This window comes from Vulpes lagopus, chromosome 11, assembly GCF_018345385.1.
Source record: "Vulpes lagopus strain Blue_001 chromosome 11, ASM1834538v1, whole genome shotgun sequence".
NCBI lineage: Eukaryota > Metazoa > Chordata > Mammalia > Carnivora > Canidae > Vulpes > Vulpes lagopus.
In genome coordinates this window covers 26,648,319-26,668,138 of record NC_054834.1, presented here as the reverse complement: position 1 = coordinate 26,668,138, position 19,820 = coordinate 26,648,319, and the positions used below count along the sequence as shown (strand labels likewise).

General features: G+C 46.1%; 1 protein-coding gene and 1 pseudogene across 1 annotated transcript in view; one reads left to right on the top strand and one right to left on the bottom strand.

Annotated features, from left to right (window-relative positions):
• Window positions 1-19,820, top strand: part of LOC121501426 (olfactory receptor 10J3-like) — a 148,329-nt gene that overhangs the window by 34,855 nt on the left and 93,654 nt on the right. The window lies entirely within an intron of this gene.
• Window positions 15,831-18,685, bottom strand: LOC121501643 (annotated as a pseudogene).

The window sequence follows — 19,820 nt, the reverse complement described above, 5'->3', positions numbered from 1 at the left end:
TATTAAAAATCCTTAGAATGCCCTATTAACAATCTGTAGCAGGAGACAGCTGGCCCAAGATTTGGGGTGCTGGCTATCTTTCTGTTATCACGGCTAAAACCAGGCCCATTAGCAGGTGCTCACTAAGTGATGAATTAACGAACACTTTACTGAACACGTCCTTTTTCAATGTGGCACTGAGATTCATTAGTCTTATTTTATGAAACATCAGCAGTTTCTGAGTCGTACTCTGTGAAAATGGCAGTGTTCCCTGGAGGCAGAAATGCATAATTTTTTCTTGGCAGTTGAGAACACCACTACATTGCTTGTCTTCAGTTACAAATGGAGAGATTAGTGTTGGCCATGAGAACACACTCTTCCCCAGAGAGAGGGTCACAGGAAAAGAAAGGGAGAATAAAGATAGATCTGGGTTAAGAGATTTGGAGGAATCTATGTCAAAAATGTCTTGGTATTTTTGGTATAATGATATAATGACTATATGATTCTATAATGACTGTATGATTCTATAATGACGTAGAAGACCAGGTCATGAGCTAAGAATCCAGCAAATAGGGCTGAGGTTGGTTAGGAAAATGTACTATGGTGAATGTGGGAGAAAAACGAGTCTATCTTCACATGTTTGTCTCCCAGATCTGTGCTTTAGTCAGGTCTCTCCTCAGGTGTGTTGTCTCCAAGAGGCTTTAAAGGCCCAGCCCCGTGAATAACCCATCTATTACTCATGATCCCCTTGCCCTGTATTATCTTCATGGAAATCATGTTTAACATATTTATTAGGTTTCTCCCTACCAAGAAGCAAATCTTATCACAAAAGGGACCCTTGGTTTCAGCTGCGTCCTCCAGGAAACAGAACCTGTGTTTACTGTAGAGAAACACCTGTGGGAAAGTGGGGGGACAGCAAGGATGGGGGGCAGGGGGTCAGCGGACCACGGTGGCTACCTGATGGAGTCGCTGCCAGCCCGGGGGAGAACATGGGAGGAATTTTGGCTTGTTAAAGGGATCGCTTGCTGGGAATGGCCAGGCTGTTGTGCCCCAGTCTTGCTGGTTGTTAGCCTGGGGGGACTCCAGGAATGTGACCTGACTTACAAGCCCAGGTGGACCTTAGACATGGGGAACACATCCTTTCTTGAGGGGGGGGGTCCAAGCAGAGTGTCTCTGCGTCTGCCTCAATGTGCCCTCAATCCTGCACCGATCCACTCTCTGTGTGCATTCAGGATGTGGCTCACTGAGGCTTCGGTGGAGCCCCTTCCTGAAGGGCGGCCTACAGGGTGGAGGGTGGTGGGGAAAGTGGCAGCTCTAGTCGTTGCAGTTGGTTTGGAGGCCACGACCGATAGTAAGAATTTCTTCCCTCTGCTCTCACTTCTAAGTTCCCCTCATCCTCCGCCATCCTCTAGAAAGGTCTCCGTGATTGACTTGCAGTGTCACCAAAGCTCCGCACCTAGTGGTGACTTTGATGGTGAAACAGGATGAGGGGATAACACATGAAGGCCATTTGGCATGGACAGTTGGCATCCTATTGTCAAACATTTTTTTTTTCTCTGCTAGGGCTCAATAGCACGCCAGGAGCTGATTTTCCAAAAATATGTAATTCTCTGTCCTACATGGTATGACCTTGATCCACAACCTGAGATCTGGGTTGTGATCTTCCCCTTAGAGTTTACTGTAAACTACGCACTGCATTTTTTCCTACCAGTGACCCAGCCAGAACTGTGAGATCTGCCAGTGTATATGGCCAGGTGACAGGGCTGATTGTGTCCAACCTGGATCCGCTGCAGAGCTCTGTCCTATTCTAAGCCCTGCTTGGAGTTGGATGCTTCTGATGTAGTATCAAGGGCCAGAACATTTTGCTCGGGTAAGGAGTATATTGCCTTCAGAACCCGCAGAGACCTATCAGGTGTCTGTGCTTCCTATGCTGTGGTGAGGGATAAAAGATACAGCAGCTGGTTTTTCCCCTTGAGGGCCTGTCCTAGCATACCTCTGACCTCTGACCTCTGACCACTGGAGTTCTGAGCTGAGATGGCAAATTTCTCAGCGTTTGGGATTTCTCACTATGAAGTGCCTGTGTCCCACCAAGCCCTGTGGCATGCTAGCCATCCTGAACTCACCCCTCCCGACCAGCATGGTACCACTGACGTGATGGCTCAGTGCAGTGGTGTGTGTGAATGGCTTTATGGGGTCACTGGGAGGAAAGAACAGAATCTAGCATGACATTAGGGAATCATTTCTGCATTCATACCGCAGAATGGAGTCCTCAAGGAAACTCCCATCTCTTGGATAAGCAGGACAGATGGCTCCAGAACCTACAGCTTTATGGCCATCCCGGGGAATCCACGACATGCAAGAGTCCACATAAGTAGAAAGGTGCTGCTACTGTTGCCAGTGTCTCCAGGGCCACACAGTATTCGCTCCGATGGGGCCCAGGAGCACAGGTGTCCAGGAACCTGCTCCTCTGAGTCGACAGGTAGGGACTGGACAGTGGCACCCCTCTAATTCTGCTGAAAAGTCAGTCCCCTGCACTAGAAGAAAGGGCGAAGTTTGTAGACATGCTGTCTTGGCCTCACATCCAGGCTCCAGATCTCACTCGTGTGGATTTGATTGACTGATTGTAATTCACCCTGAGAAATAGTTTCAAAGTCTAGGAAATGCAGTAGCTTTCCCTCCTGTCCTTCAGGAAGGCCAAGTAGAAGAAGGATGAAGCGGATGTTGGGCACAAATCTGCCATTTCCAGTTTCCATTTCCATAACGATCCTCGGATGTTTTTTTTTTTTTTTTGAGAGGATTAGATACAATATATGGAAGTGCCTGTTTTTAGCAGCTCCAAGTACTAATACTCAATAATTGTTGAGTCTACTTGCTTAAACCATCTATTCATAATTTAAAAGTTTTCCACAGCCTAGTGCTATATGATTAATATTCTACATGTGGAGTAGCTGTCAGTTTGTCCATGGATCCAGTTGAGAATTCCCTCTACTTGTCTATGATTGTGACCATCTGGGACTTCACCCTGAAAGCACGGCTGCCCAGGATGGTGGCCTCCAGCCACGTGTGGCCACGGAACACCTGAAATATGGCCGGTCTGGATTGAGCTGTGTTGTCAGAATAAAGTAGACAGTAGATTTCAACGACTTAGCATAAAAAATGTAGAACACCTCATTAATAACTTTTGTACTGATTACACGATGACATGGCAATATTTTAGGGAGATTGGGTTAAATAAAAGATATCTTTAAGTCTTTATTTTTACAATTTTGGCTATTCCAAAAACTAAAATTATGTCTGTGGGCTCACATTTTATTTCTTTTGGACAAGCAGTGCCTCCAATAGGAAACACTTAAAATTCCCCCCCGGAGTGTGCTGGGCAGGTCCCTGCAAGGGGGTGCTCTGCTGGGAGGCTACAGACAGCAGACTTTCCCCCTGAACCCAGTCTTCTGAGTCTGTCTGCCCCTCCCCCCCTACCATGGGAAGAGAGTTTTCCTACCACACTTGAGTTCTCTCTGGTCTTCGTTTTCCGTATAACAATGGGGATGAGGTAATTTTTTAAAACTTCATTAAAAATATTAAGAGATGCTCTAAAGAAACAGAACTGTGTCTGACTCAGATATTAGCTCTTTCTCCCTCATCCTCACTGTTCTCCGAGTTATGATTCCCTGGAACATTATTTTCTCCCCGGACTAACTTGAACACAGAACTCAGCGCTTCTTCAGCCCTACGAGACCATGCACAAAGGCAGGGCGCAGTACAAATGGCACTTTGCAGATCTCTCTGGGGAATCACAGGGAGGGACTTGAACACACTCACTCGTGCAAACCACTGACCCCCACCCCCCATTAGACATCTTTAATCTTTTCTCAAGTCCCTTCTCTGCCAGTCAGTAGGGCACCTGCCCCCACCAGCAGCACACCCCACGCCGGCACCCACTCCTCACCATCTTCCTTCCTCCTACCCTCTCTCCCTCCCCACACTCTCCCTGGTTAGACTTGCTCATCCTTTTATTAGGCGGAACAATTTAATTGCTGTATTGTGTTACTTGAGCATTTCCTTAGGGTCTCATACTCCAAAGAAAGTAATTTCTTTTGAATAAATACAAAGTCTCCCTAAGAGGAATTTTGGGGAATATGATTTTCTTCATTTCATTACACAGAATAAATTGGATAAGTTTTAAAAGTAAAGGTTTTCAATGCTAAGAAATTTGGTAAATATAAGGAGATTTACCAAGTCCCAAGTCTCTTTAGTGTAAGATGGGCTTCCTCTGGCCATGTCTGGGCCCCTAAAGCCTACTGCAGCATCTGCCTTCCTTTGTAGATCTTCGTTTGGTGAGACCGGGTCCAGTGGTTACATGATCAGGAGTCGTCCATCAGCTCAGGGACGAAAGCCAGCTCCTCTTTCAAACTTACACTCCCCCTGGGATCCTTATACTCTCTCTCTGAGAACAGGCTTCTTGATTTAAGGTAAAAAATAGATGACTTGTGGGGCTGTGTTCTGTCAGCCCTCTGAACTCCGATCCGTGCCCTAGTCCTCACTGGCTCATGATCAACCCTCCCCGGCTTTGCTAGTTCTCTGAAATTCTAGTGTCGCACTTCCTAAGATAAAAATTTCATAAAAAGATAACCAGTGTCATTCAGGATCCTACCATAAATTTGCCGAGGCTAGAGCCAAGTAGAAAAATAATAATGAAAATAAATAGTTGCCATTTATTAGCAAGGGGCAGCTCTGGGTGCTTTATATGCAGTTAGCATATTTGGATTCTCGTAACCACACAAGAGGCGGGCATTGTTATTGCTGTGTTGTCCCAGGCAACTGAGGCTGTGAGAGATTGAGGGGTTTTCCACAGACCACAGAACACTGTAACTCCCATCGATGTGACCTCCACGTCTATATGCTTCTGCACTACCCCAAAGTCTCCGGTGGGTATCCTAGAAGCATAGGTTCTTATAACCAATGGGACTTAGCCATCATTGATCCTATACCCTCACCTCACAGATTTGTAAAGTGATAGCTAATGTCCCAGTTAGAGCCATTTGGATCCCAAGCAAGAATCGTTCGATGGTATATTACACGTTCAGAGACTGCCTGGAGGTAAAGAGAGTAAGTTGGCTTACCAAAGGATTTGAAACACCTTGCTGTCCTTAATGACCTTCTAAATGAAGACAATGGCTTTCGAGGACTAGAGGTCCTCTCAGGGAGGGGCAACACATGAGCTGACTTACTACCAGCTCTTTTTTTTACCTGATCAGTGGACTGAGCAGCAGCCCTGAGCTGCTGATGAAAGTCTTGAATAGGCCTCAAAAGGAGTCAGCTTTAAAGGAATGTCAGAAGCATGGGTGGCTGTCTTGCTTGTGGGCTTCAAACTGGGGTGTCTTGGATGCACTGGGAATAGTCAGTAGGAGGACGGCGGTTGCGTCACGGGAAGGAGAGGCTGCTGCAAGGAGAAAAACAAAGTTGCTGAGCTCAAAAGACAAACTGCTTACTTGGAAGTGTTTTCTAGGACTCTCCCAGAACAAGCTCCTCTCCCCATGGAAACCTTCCAGATGTTTTTGCCTGGTTATTGCAGATAGGTCTGTGGTATGGCACTGCCAATTAAGTTGGAGTGTACTCTGCATTTTGTAGGCTTTATGGTTTTCCTGAGGGCGGTGTGATGTCTGTCTCTACTGAATCTGAAATAGATCTGCAGAATTGAGCAAAAATGTGCTTAATTATACATTGTTCTTTCCTATGGCCAGAACATGCTTTTCTTGTTAGAAAATATAGGATAGTGGAAAATATTGAGTTCTGAAATAATGAAAACCAAGGGTTCTATCACATATTTGCTTATTACAAATATCCATCAAAGATTTCTCTGCTGATAACCAGCAAATGTTGTAAACAAGACCCGGAATGTCACAGCTCTCCTGGAATGCATATTCTAAAAAGAGGACTTAGATAAGGAACAAGGACTAAATGAGTAAAATAAGTGTCGTAAGGACAATAAAATACAGATGATAGGATCCGTGGCAAGGATCTGCCTTATGTTGACTGGGTGGTCATGTAAGGCCACTCTTCGGAAGTGACATTTGAGATGGAAACCTCTTCTGAGTGACCACATAGAACCAACCAGGCCATAGTCTAGGGCAAGGATTGGCACTTTTTTTTTTTTTCTGAAAAAGTTAAGATAGTAAATATCTTAGGCTTTGCAACCTGCATCGTCTGTCTTACCTCTTCAACTCTGCCGTTAAAGTATGAGCGCAGCAGTAGGTAAGAGAAGAGGGTGGGCTGTGTACCAATAAAACTTTATTTATAAAAATGTGTGGAGGAGTAGAATTTGGCCTAGAGGCCATGATTTGTGATCCTCTGATCTGGGGGAAAGCATTGCAGGCAGGCGGCACTAGGAAGTTGAAAGACCCAAAGCTCGGTTCATTCTCTATATTCTTGTAACAGAAGGGAGGGGTATGGGTGCACGGTGGTGAGTGGGAGTGAGAACTAGTGGATGGGGTATAGGTAATGGTCACTGTTGGGTGGTACAGGAGTGGAAGCAAGGACATGTCTTAGGAAACCGTTTGAGGAATCCATGCAAAATATAGTCACAAAGACAGAGAACACTGTGTAGGGGTAGCAGTTTGAATCTCTCCCCACAGTCCCTTAACTGTATATGAACTTTGAGCTTCATTTCCTTCAACAGCTAAGTACAGATAAAATTTCTGTTTTATTTGTTAGGACAAAATAAGACTATAAGTCAAGTGTCCAACACATGGTTAGCTTTCAATTACACTGGTTCTTTTCCTCATCTTTGTCTATAGATCAAATACTTTCTCCTTTCTCTTGTCCTTCTTTTTTTCCTCCTTTCCATATTTCTTTCTTTCCTTCCATAGATATATACTTGATGGGGAACTGTTTTGTACAAAACATGGCACTTAATCACACTGGGAGACCTACAGGTATGTTGTTTTTAAACATGTACTGACTTGCGTAGTTGTGTGCCCCAAAAAACTAAACCTAGTATTTCCCTTTTTGTTTTGCTCTTTATTTTTTTTCAGTAAGACAAGCTGCCATTTTAAAGTTCCAGATATTTATGTAAATAATAATGGAGGAAAAGTCACCTTGGGGAAGATTTCATTCATTTTGGAAAGAATCATTTAAAGATTCACAGTGACTTTTATTTAAAAATTATTCATGAGAGACACAGAGAGAGGCAGAGACACAGGCAGAGGGAGAAGTAGGCTCCCTGTGGGGAGCCCAATGCGGGACTTGATCCCAGGACCCCAGGATCATGCCTGAGCTGAAGACAGACGCTCAACCATTGAGCCACTCTGGCATCCCAAGAATCAAAGTGATTCTGAAAATAAATTGGAAGTTCTATCCTTGGGTAAGAGAAAATATGTATAAATTCTATAAGGCCTGACAAAAATGCCTTAACCTGTAACCCTTGCGAGTATGCAGCACAGGAAGATGGCTGGAAAGGGTGTGAGATTATTAACATATTCATAGTGGTTGAAGTAAGGCAGGATTCAAGATGCCTCCTTCCCTTCCATCACCATGGCTGGGACACAGCAGATGAATCATGAGTCAGACTTTGTCCAACTCTTACTGTCTTATTCATCTTTTGCATTTGTACTTCCAACGAAATTTAAAATTAAAGCTTAAAGTCATCCCACATTTTCCCACTGAGTGATTTACCTTCCCAGAGCAGATATATTTTTCAGCTAACTTTCAATTATCCATCTTTATGGTGCAGGATAGTATCACAAAATATACTAATTTCAAATCAGCCATGGACTGGCTAGCTTCATGTTAGACAGGTTCCTTAAAATTTTGCAGACTCTGTTACCTCATTTATAAAATGCAGTACTGGATCATATCCACGTCTCTTCTAACTGACACAGGAAAAGTTGTTTCTGGAGAAAACTCGATAGCTCTATGTTCTGTGTTCCTACTCCTATTACATATTTTAAATTGGTTGAAAATTTCCTATAAACTATCAACAAATTTTTTTAAAGATTTGATTTATTTATTCATGAGAGACACAGAGAGAGGCGGAGACACAGGCAGAGGGAGAAGGAGGCTCCTCGCAGAGAGCCTGATGTAGATGTAGGACTCGATCCCAAGACTCTAGGATCATGCCCTGAGCCAAAGGCAGACGCTCAACTGCTGAGCCACCAAGGCATCCCTAAACTGTCAAAAAATTTTTAGTCCTTGATCATAACTATGTGCTACGTACCCAAGCCCCATTGTGCACAGTTCCTGAGAATCCAGTCCCAGGAAAAAACATCAGAAAAACCTTAACATAATATCTTACAGCAACAGGCATATTGATCTGGATACTTGACTATAAGAAAGGTAGACGTTCTTTCTGCTTGTTGGGATACCTGTAAATAGCCAAAGCCCAGTGAATGTTAAGGCACAAAATGATTGAAAGTAATTAGAATGATTTTTTTAAGGGAAAGGAAATAGAGTTATTAGAAAAGAGAGTCGGGGTTAATGCACTGAAGTAGAAGGATTAACTCTAGGCTTGCATTTATTACCTGGAAAAAAAAATTGGACCGTTTTTTGTGCACTGTGGGGATTTCACATACAGAAGGACCTGCGTGTCACGGCATCTACGAACACCATGTTTTTGCATTTCACTGAAATTGATACTCAAATTAAAACTGTTTCATGGGAGGATGAGCCAAAATGGATTATTTTAAAAAATAGAAGCCATGTCTTCCTAGATTTTTTTTTTGTACTGAAGAAAGTGAGGTGGCAATCCAAATGCTAAAAACTAATGACTAAAGAAGGTATTGAACATCTATATCATGGTATATTTTGAAGCTTTTAAATATTATCTTTGATAATCTGCAATAGTGGAAATGAAATCTTTTGCTATATTAAATGAAAAAGCAAAATGTGACTCTTTATATAAAATATCATCTCAGTAATGTAAAAAACAAAGCCTAAAAGAAGACTGTCCAGTTGGATTTTAAAAATCACTCCTATATTCTTTCTTACGTATTTTATATTTTATTTTTCCAGAATGGGCATATATTACTTAAAACTGAGAAACATAATACTTTGAATACTTTGTGATATGATCTGTGGGATTCCTGAATATATAAGGAATCTTTTGGATTGTTTTAAAAGGAACAGTTGCAAAAAAATAAAAAAAATAAATAAAAAAAATAAAAAAATAAAAAAATAAAGGAACAGTTGTGTGTAGATGCAAATAATCACAAAATATCTAGCGGCAATATAACTGCTGAAAGTAGGGATGATCTTTTCTGAAAGGGTAACATTGGAAAGGATTATTTAAAGATATCATATTATTGGTGTTAGTGTGGGGTTTCAGTCTTCTGGTGTTCACAGGGCACAGATATCAGAAGGTTCTTTCTCCTTATTGAAGAAAAGAAAGCTGGGCGAGGGAGGTAGATAGTGATACTGAGTATTCGCTAGCAGAGCAAATACCCAAAACAGCACCAAGAGCCAACAAAAAAACTGCTTACATTAAAGCCGAAATTAATTTAATGCCTACGGTAGAGGAGAGCTCTTTGCTCCTTTGCAACGAGCCCTCTTCTGTTGACGATGACCCCTTTTAGCACCTGGTCTTCAGTCCGCCACTTGAACGCTACTTATCAATTTCAAGTCTTCCATTTCTCTGTGTGACCTCTCCCTCAGAGAAAGCCTTTCTTCTCACAGCTTGACTCTTCACCTTCTGTGGATGGCTCCCATTTTCCTATTCTCAGAGGTCCTCACCTACATTTCCAACCTTCTGCCGAGTATTTCCACTTAAAGTCTTCATTAAGCACCTCAAATTCATCGTATGTTTACAACTGAACTCACCCGTATTTCATGTTTTCACGAATCACCTCCTGCTTTCCCCACTGAGAATGAGAAGAGTGATTTTGCATTCCACCCTCTTCTTCAAGCTCCATATTGAATCTGGGACTAGAGCCCGATTTATTCTTTGTAATACTCATGTAATATGTAGCATTTCCTCCATTCATGCGCTCATCATTTTGGTTCAAGTTCCAGTCATCTCATTATTGACGACATTGTGAAAACATGGAAAAATATTCTGAATGTGATATAAGGGTTTGCATGGAAGGCTAAGATGTGTTTCCACTGAGATTTAGACGTGTCAGGGTCAGACCTACAGGAACCCATTTACATAAAATACTTTGTATGAGATAGAACTTCCTTGAAGGGATTCATACAGGGAGAGGGAGGGGAGTGAAGGAGGAGGTTGCAGAGGCATGTTTTCTGTTTCCTAGTGTGGTGTCTGGAAGGGGGACTGCAGGCCAGGCTGGTTTCATGGCCACCGATATGCAGAAGCAAGTCTGTCTCGCTGTCAGGTAATAGGGAACGATGCAGGTTTCTCCACTCCCGAGAGTGCAAGGACACAGTGGAAGTCAGCATGGGGCTTGTCTGTTGCCAGAATTCCTAGTGTAATTAAACCAAATGACACAAGGAAGCAACACACAGAAGTTGGTAGTGGTGTGTGTGTGTGTATGTGTGTAGGGGGTTAAATCTTTGGAGACATGTCCTGTTCCTGAATGAGAATAGTCAATATTACGCAAATATATAGAATTGATTTTTGACAAAGGTGCCCAAGCAATTTAGTGCAGAACGCATAATCTTTTCAAAAGGGAAAATTGTAATCATTGGATATCCATATGTAAAAAAGAAAAGAGCCTTGACCTAAACCTCCCATCTCACACAAAAATTAAATGTATCCTAGATCTGTCTGAATAAAACCTAAAACAATGAAACTTTGAGGAGAAAATCCTCATGAACTGGAGTTAGGCGACAGGTTTTCAGATATGATACAAAAACATCATTAAACACAAAATCGATAAATTGAACTTCAGAATTTAAAAATTGTTGTGAAATAAAGTCAAGCAACAGCCAGGCATAAAATATTTGCAAATAAGCTATCTGACAATAGACTTGTATCCAGAATACATGAAGAACTCTCAGCATTTAAGAGCAGGAAAACAATCCAGTTAAAAATGACACAATATTTGATCAGACACTTTGCCAAAAAGATAAAAGGATGATAAACACATGAAATGCTCCTGTTCAACCTTGTTAGCCATTAGATAAATATAAAGTCAAACCTCTGTAGTATAACCGTATACCTATCAGAATAGCTAAAATGAAAAATACAGTATCAACAGCTTACCAGGATGCAGAGCCACAGGGATTTTCATACTGGGAAAGCACATTGGTGCAGCCATCCTGGAAAAACAGTTGGACAGTTTCTTATAAACAAACACTGATCCTATGACTTACACTCCATTTCTTGTTATGGACCCAAATAAGCAGCCACTAAAAAGCTATATGGAAAGATCTGCTCAAAATGTGGAAAGGAGCACCTGGGTGGCTACATCGGTTAGGTGTCCACCTCTTGATTTTGGTTCGAGTCATGTTCTTGGGGTTGTGAGATTGAGCCGGGAGTTGGGCTCTGTCCTCAGCACAGAGTCTGCTTCAGACTCTCTGACTTCTCTCTCTGCCCCTCCTCCTGCACACTCTCTCCCTCCGAAATAAAGAAAATCTTAAAAAAAAATTATGGAAAAACCAAAATATAATCCTAAAATGCATTCAAATAACCCACAGGAAGGCATGAAAAAGAAAAAGATAGAAAACAAACACGGCAGCGTACTTGGGCCCAGACATATCAATGATGACATAAAGTGCTCTAAATAGGTCCCCTTAAGACAGAGATTGGGACTGTGGATTTATTAACATGACCCAAGCATATATATTCCCCACAAGAAATTAATGTGATATTGGCTGGTAGAAAGCAAAAAGGATAGAAAATAGTAACTGTTATGTAAACATCCAAAGAGAGTAGAGGTGGATGTAGCCATAGCAGATAAAGTAGGGATAAAGGTGCTAGACTTGGGGAGGAAGACCACGAAGAGAACTTCTCACTGTTGATGTTCACCCTGATGACCTGGATAAGGTGGCTTCACGGGTTTCTGAAATAATTTACCTCATTGGAAGGATGTCACTTAGTACGATGCAAGTTACTTTTAATAAAGTGATGGTCCACCTCCTTGAGAGTAGGATAGAAACATTATTTGGAGTTCTTCCCAAAAGATTGGTCTACTCTCCCCCATGTATTTCTATTGCATCAGTGTGTGTATTTTCATCTTTTGGTTTATAACGTGGTGCTACTTTGTTGTTCACATTGTCCCAGCGTTGGCTACAATGTCCTGCTGGCATCCCCAACCTACTGAGTGGTTTGAGTCTACTCTTCCTTTCAGGCTCTACAAGATGCCTCAGGCTCATTGTGTGTATTTCTTGCCCTCATTCTAGGATAGTCATTTATCCAATCCTAGATCCTTTTATTGGAGAATGGTATTAGAAACCAAGATCTGGGCTTCTGTAATCCATTACCACATAGATCCTTTCTAGTCTTCTCTTGCTTGTCTGTAACGTCCCACACTAAGTGGAAAACCTGGCTTCCACCATCTGCCATCCATTTTCACATGGTTCAGTTCCAGTATACCTTTATAGCATTGTAAGGAATGTCAACCTGGACCCCTGTGGGTAGCGATTTTAAAAATTAGAAGATGGTGCTTACGTGTTGTTCCTTTTGCTTTTAACCTTCTCAGACTTTGCTCATTTTCAGAGTTCTCGAGGTCAACAGTTTCCCCCTTTCCCCCTCCAGTGGGCTTTTGTGTGTTTGTAATACAGTTAGATTCTTCTGCTTCAGCCTGCATTCTATTCTGGGATCTCACTCTCCTAAAATGATTTTTCTTTCATTTGCATACATTAAGGTTGACTCCACTGCAAAATTCTATGGGTTTTGACAAATGCATAGTGTCGTATCCACCATCATAGTACCATGCAGAATAGTTTCACTGCCCTCAAAAAATTCCCTATGCTTCCTCCGTGCAACCTTCCTTCCCTCTCAGACCTCTGGCAACCACTGATCTGCGTGCAGTCTCTATAATTTTGCCTTTTACATATACTTATAAATCTGTCTAAGGGCCAGAAATTCAGCATAATCCACCACTGTACTCTCAGCACTTAGCACTGGACCTTATCTTCTTAACTAAGGGCCAGGCTGGCTTCTGGAGCTCTCAATGCTTTCTTGATTTGTCTGTATGTTAGAGAAAGGTCAAGAAGAAGACGTTACAGCTTGACCTTCCACCAGACACAGTCTTCCTCTGACATCCCCGTTGACTGGCCAGGGGGAGGCCCCAGTGGCCCTTCCAATGGGGCACAAATTCTGTTCTCTGACAAAAAGGTTCAGGGACAAGGTCTCGTTTTACTTGGGAAATCCGAGGCTCGGGGGTATGCTCTAGCACATCCTCTCCGTGCTGTGGATCGCCCTGGGTGGTGATACGCTCTGGGTAAACAGAAAATGTCTGCCAGCTGGTACACATTCACGTGCTCTTTTCACCCCCTTTTCAAAGTTAGCCTTATTTGTGCAGCAGAGAGCCTCGCCCCTGTGTCCCTGCTAGGGTTGCTCTCAGAGCCTGGTGAGAATAATGGGTGGGAAAGTGACGGGAGGAGACCTCATTATGGAAGAGGTGTTTGCGGTGATGTGATACTGAGTGTGAACGGTGGCCAAGATAACACCAGGGAACCAGAAGGATCCCCCTCAGGGGGTGGATGCAGCCAAGTCTTCTGTGAGTTGCTGGCCACACTGAGCAGGTCCGGGAAAGGTCTGTGGCCGGTTCCTCCGTGGGGTGAGAAGAGCTGTTGAAGCTTCTGGCTCCAGGATGTCTCCCAGTGAAGCTGTTCCTTTTAGGTGTGGTTTCTGAAACACCTGGGCGGTGCACGTGCCGGGGGTCCACAGGCTAAGGTGTGGGTGATGCTGCTGGGAGCCGCTCCCCACGGCCGGCCCCAGAGGCCCAGCAACACGCGTGTGTCTCACGGAGCTCCTGCCTGTGGGGCTTCTCCTTGGGCGAGAAGACAGGACTTTATGTAGATCACACACCCAAGCCTGCCCTAACGCTGAGGTCCTGGTCGCCAGGTGGCAAGCACACTGCGTCTGGCTCCGGGTCACGTTTGCGTCTTGTGGGCTCCATGGAAGCTCCTCTGCCCCGCACACCAGGAGCTCCCTCCTTTGGGGCAGGCGCGGGGCTTCCGCATCTGTGTCCCGTCTGGCACAGCCCGTGGCGCGCAGCAAGGACTCCCGGAGTGCCCGGCCAGTGGCCCACGCCCTGTGCCTGCTGGCCTGGCTTCTCTTCATTACATTCCTTCCTGCGCCAATTAGTAACTTCTCCTCATTACTCTGAGCCACTGTCGATCCTAGGGAGCTTCAGGCATCGTTTGATTTTTGTCATGGCTTCTCTAAACCCCAAGAGAGGCCTGGTGTTTCTATTAGGGTCGGAGAGCAGATGCATGTGCTCTGCGGGTTTCTCTCTCGTCTTCTGAGTCATGCACCCACCCTCGAATTCCGGTGGATCCACGGTGGCCCATGTCTGAGGTCCAGCCTGGTCACTGACTCAACAGCATGTCCCCATTCTCCTTCTCTGGGTCCTCGTTTGAGCCTCAAACTCCTCCGCCAGCCTCTGCTCCGCGCTCTCTGATTGATTCGGTTTCATCACACATACATAGTTATTTCTGTGTATTACCTCTAAATACTCTACTCACATTTCCTTTCCCCCAATTTTCTTGGCTTAGAGTCTACAGATCCATACAACTTCTTACATGTCTCCGTGTTGCTGGGTAAGGACAGGAGGATGCCAACAATTCACACAAATGCCTCATATACTGAATCCTAGCTTTCCCAAATCTTGGGTGATTTCCACCGTTTTTAAAAGTTAAAGCCAAAATTTCTTCGTTCGGTACACCAAGCCCTCACAATCGGACCCCAGCCTATGCTTCTGGTCCTGTCTCCCTCCACATCCCCCCGCCCACTGTCCCTGGTGTCAGCACACGGATTAGTTCTTCATCTCCTGAACATTCTTCTTTCTTATCTGTGAATATATAGCTCCTTCTCCTTGGGATTCTTTTCCTCCAACAAATTGCTCATCAGGCGCTCTCCAACAAAGGTTCTAAATAAAGCCAGTTCACACGGCGGGTTACCACCTCCGAGGCTTCCCCAACATCTCCAACACTTGCTCTCCACCCCTCCTCCCATCCTCCTGTAGTGTTTTGTATAATATGACCTGTTACAAAGCATTGAAATCATACTTTTAAATGACTGCCTCTGCTGCTAGAGTTTGAGCTTCTTGAGGCCAGGCACGTAGAGTTTTCTTCATCGGCCTTCCCCAGAATCCAGGACATGGCTCGTTCATTGTTATTGCCCATTACACGCTATCTGATTCAACAACAGCCAAACCCACCCAGGAGGATCTTTGAATGTGCCCTTAAGACTGACAAGATCTGCAATTGTGAGGATCTCTAATTAAACTGTCTATAGTCCATCACCATCTTTAATAAGCAGTTTTGCTAGAAACTAGGATAAGTTGAAACAGCCAGGAGAGGAAATCTATTTTCCCTTGCTAGCCCACCTGGAGGCCACTGTCCCTATCCACACCGTCACTTGTTACTTGACATGTCATATAAAAACCGATTCTAACAGGGCTCCAGCTTGAGAAGTCCTCATGTTCTTAAGTCGGAAGGGATTGTAGGGGAAAAATACATGTCCTGGGTTCTGCTTTTTCTCTGTTGCCTTCACTAGAAACCAAAAAGTCACTGAAAAATCCGGGGCCCACACTATTTCTTGATCTGTTCTTCAGGCAATTCCTGTCCTCGTTTGTCTAGTTACCCACATAAACAGGGCTAATGCTTTGTTCAGGGGCTTTAAAGTTCTCAGACCCACAGCTGGATGCTCCTGCTGTTCTGCTTCCTTACAGGGCAGGTCTCTGGGAGTCCAGGGCATGTGGCTCTGCTCCTATTCCTGCTGGGAGGAGATGCCGAGGACCTCAGGGGAGCACTTCCCATCTCTCATCAGGAAAGCTTCCTGCCAGTGGCCCGGAGCAGAGCATCCTTGACCTCCTTGTTCCTCAGGGTGTATACCACCGGGTTCAACAGCGGGGTGATGACCGTGTGGGTCACCGAGATCAAGCTGGTCCTCATCCCTGGTATTCTCCGACTTGGGCTTGAGGTAAGCGATGGAGGTGCAGCCATAGTGGACAATGACCACGGTGAGGTGGGAGGCGCAGGTGACCCCTGGGCAGAGGGGATCTTGAAGATGGTGGAGATGATGAGGATGTAGGAGATGAAGACCAGCCCCATGGGCACCAGGATCACCAGCACACTGATGATCAGAGTCAGGATCTCATTTGCTGTGGTGTCGATGCAGGAGAGCTTCATCACGGGTCGGATGTCACAGAAGAAGTGGGCCACCCTCGTGGCACAGAAGGGCAGCCTGAACACAGACGTCACTTGTGTCCATCAAATTGCTAACATCAACCCAATGCTGCAGGCTCCCTGCCCCCACCAGCTGGACACACTCTCTTGTTGATAACAACTGAGTATCTCAAGGGGTTGCAGATGGCCATGTAGCAGTCGTAGCCCATGGCCATGAGCAGGAAACAGTTGTTGATGCCCAAGGTTACAAAAAAGAACATCTGGTTGGCACAGCCTGCCCGTGAGATGGCCTGGCTCATACCCATGAGGCTGGAGAGCATCTGTGGGAGAATGACGAGGGTGTAGACCGTCTCGGAGGCGGACAGCGTGTTCAGGAAGAAGTACATGGGCGTGTGGAGGCAACGGTCACGATGACGACATTGCCACCCTGGGTGAAGGTGTAGAGCACAAGGAACACGGCAAACAGGGGTGCGCTGGTGCCCGCGGAAGCTCGAGAAGCCCTGGAAGATCAACCCAGTGCTGGAAGTGTGGTTGTCTGTCTCCAATGAGCAGCTGCTAAGCCTGAAACGTGGAAGAGCAGACGCGCATCATGTCAGCAAGGCCATGGAGGCACATTTCTCAAACTGATTGCATTTAGTTCTCAGCTGTAAACCTGGGGATACATTTCCCAATGCATTCAAGTTAATCTCTGGGCTTATTTAAAACACTTTTATGCTGTGACCATCTATCATGATTCCCTGTGGTCTCAGATTCTTCTTTTTTTCCTTCCTTCGTATTCCCACAACATAACTGCGTACGTTCCTGCTTCACCCTACTCTTCCTCCTTGACATCTGGACTGCCCCTCCTCTTCCTCTCTTGTTTATCTATTTATTTTTTTCTTTCTTCTCTTGTTTAAATCTTTCCCAGTTCCTTGAGGGCTGATGAAGCGTCAGCCCACCGACACCTGTTGTGGCACGATGTGCTCTTATTTACGTGGACGACCGTCTCCCCGCCAGGGCCGCGCCGTCTGCCCACAAACGCTCTGCAACTGTGTTCCTCTTCCTCCATCTGTGCGTCTCCCCAGCTCGGGATTATGGATGAATTAGAGAATTGAAACCAGTTTAAGGATTGACTGGGGACTTTCTTTTTTTTTTTTTATTTTAAGACTATGAATCGTTACCTCGCCGATCCTTTAGGAAGTGGGAGCAAAGCTGACTCAGGAAGGTCCATCTTGTTTTCAAGGAAGAAAAGGCAGGTCTTAACTGACCACCGTCCTCTGCCCACTGCCCTCCACAGGACGGAAGTCTGCTGATGGCTTGCAGCACCGACTCACATTATAAACTACGCTACAGCTTCGCCTTCCCTAAACTAAGAGGCAAATTTATAGCCGCTGCAGCTTAGTAGGCATACACTCTCTCTGCAGAGGTAGACAAACAATCGTGCCAGGGAAGATGCAGCAAATTCAAGTCTCTCCTCTAAAGCTAAAGCAGATCCTGAATATGAAAAACAGAGAGAGGCTAAAGATACATCATTGCATTGAAGGATGGGGCTCAGTCCAATTTACACAATATTTCACATTTTTTGTCCCCTTAGACAGTAAGCTCCTGTAGGGAGGGCACTTAAATTATATTCTGATTTGCTTATGCATATTCAGAAAGACTTTGTACATAAAATAAATCACATCAGCGATGAAGGTTAGTAGGCTAGTAGTAGACCTCCTTCAAGTTTATAAAAATATACTTAAAGGAAGTTGGCTACCAGCTGTTAATCACTTACACTCGAAACGCTAAGAGAACAGCGGCGACAGGCACGGTTCTGAATAGAGAAAGTCAAGTGACGCCAACGTTTGTAGCTAAAGACCTTGACCTTCCCTGGGGCCTCTGGGCAGAAAGAGGCAGCGGTCCAGCCACGGGGCAGCGGGCACGTGGGGCACGGCTTCTGAGTGTTGTAGTGACGGATGTGGGTGCGGCCGGCAACCCACTTAGTGTCCTGCCATCCAGGGGATGCTCCTACCCAAGGAAGAACCATCCTGTTTCAAATACCAGGTGGGGTCTGTCCTGAGGGACTGGGAGACCCGGAGTCGGGTGGGGGGACAGCTGGCTGGTGCCCACCCGGAGGGGAGGAGGACGGCCGCTGGGCCCCAGTGAGCGGCCTCCACCGAGGGAGCCTCTGATCCCCACGGAAATCAAGGGGAAGAAGAGCGAGCACAACCACACGGGGGTGGCGGCAGGGGCTGCTTGATACCGCGGCAGATTGAGCCCGCCCACCAGCAGTAGGCCGCTCTCTGGGTCCCGTTTCTGAAGAGCACTTACCTGGTCCTCCTGGGGTGGTGTGTGCGCGGACGGGTGGGGCCATGCGAGGAAGGGCCTGTGGCGGCACCTGCCACTGCAGCAGGGGGGTGTGGGGCCCCGGGGGCTCACGGCCTGAGGATTTCCCGAGAACAGCACCTCTCCTGGGGCCTGGAGGATGCAGATGTTCCATCAGGGCCCACGTACCGGGTCTCACAGGTGGCAGCTGGGGCCCTCAGGACAGGTTCGTGCTTCAAGTGGAAACAGCATCGGATAAGGCTGGTGCCCGTGGCCGGCGTTCACCTGCCCAACCCTAACCACATGGAGCTTCTCCACAGATGGGCCATGGAAACCTGTAGTTCACAGACTGGGAGACACGCTGGGTGCTGCGTGGGTTTGTGGGTGCAGATGCTCAGGTCCCCGCCGGGCTGAGTCTGGTTCTCTCTCGGAGGTAGCAGGGGCGGCCCGGTGGTGCTCGGGGGTGGGCACCGTGTGCCGGGAGCTGAGGACCCTCTTGGGCCGCAGGACACGGGAGCGCTCAGTACCCGCGCTGCTCACTCAGGACTCACCCCTTAGTCCCTTCCGTAAACCTCCAGTCTGTTGAGACCCAGGGCCAAGTTTATCCCCCGACCCCCGTCCCCATCCAAGACTTCCTGCGACTTAATTCATCTCTGGCTTAGCGTGTTCTTCCCTAAACGTGTGCCCCCCTCTGCGTGCACGCGTCCTGGGCGCTGCTGGGGGCGGAGCACATGCTGCCCCAGCCTCCGAGAAGCTTACCTAGTCCAGGCGACAGCAGTTATAGTGAACCTAGTAATACCACATATGAGTGGGACCTGGAGGCTCTGGTCCTGGATTAGACTCTGATCCATCACAGAAAAAATTCTGTAGCATAAAGACCGGGCTACAAAAGGTCTTAGGGATTTGGATTTTACCATTTTTAAGGGCCTCCCAGGTGCTGTCACTCTCTGCTCCCATTCGGGGTCTCAAAGCCCCTTGGTAACTGGCCCTTACAGGGCCACTGGCTCTTACCACCAGCTACTCTGCACCTTCCCCCTGCCTGCCGGTGACTTTGCTTCTTTGTGGGATCGATGTAGCAACTGTGGGAAAGTGATCCGGGGTGGGTGAGAAGGGCCAGGTCAGCTAGGGTGCTGATGCCACAGGTCAGGCCAGAGATCAGCTGGGATTGATCTAGATGGTGGCAGTGCTCCAGACAGGAGGGATGGATGTGAGAGACATTTGAGGTGAGCCAGGAGGCCTCATAACTGAGCGTGTGAATCAAGGGGGAGAGGAGTGGACCAATCATTTCCTAAACCGCTCTCCTCAGGTGC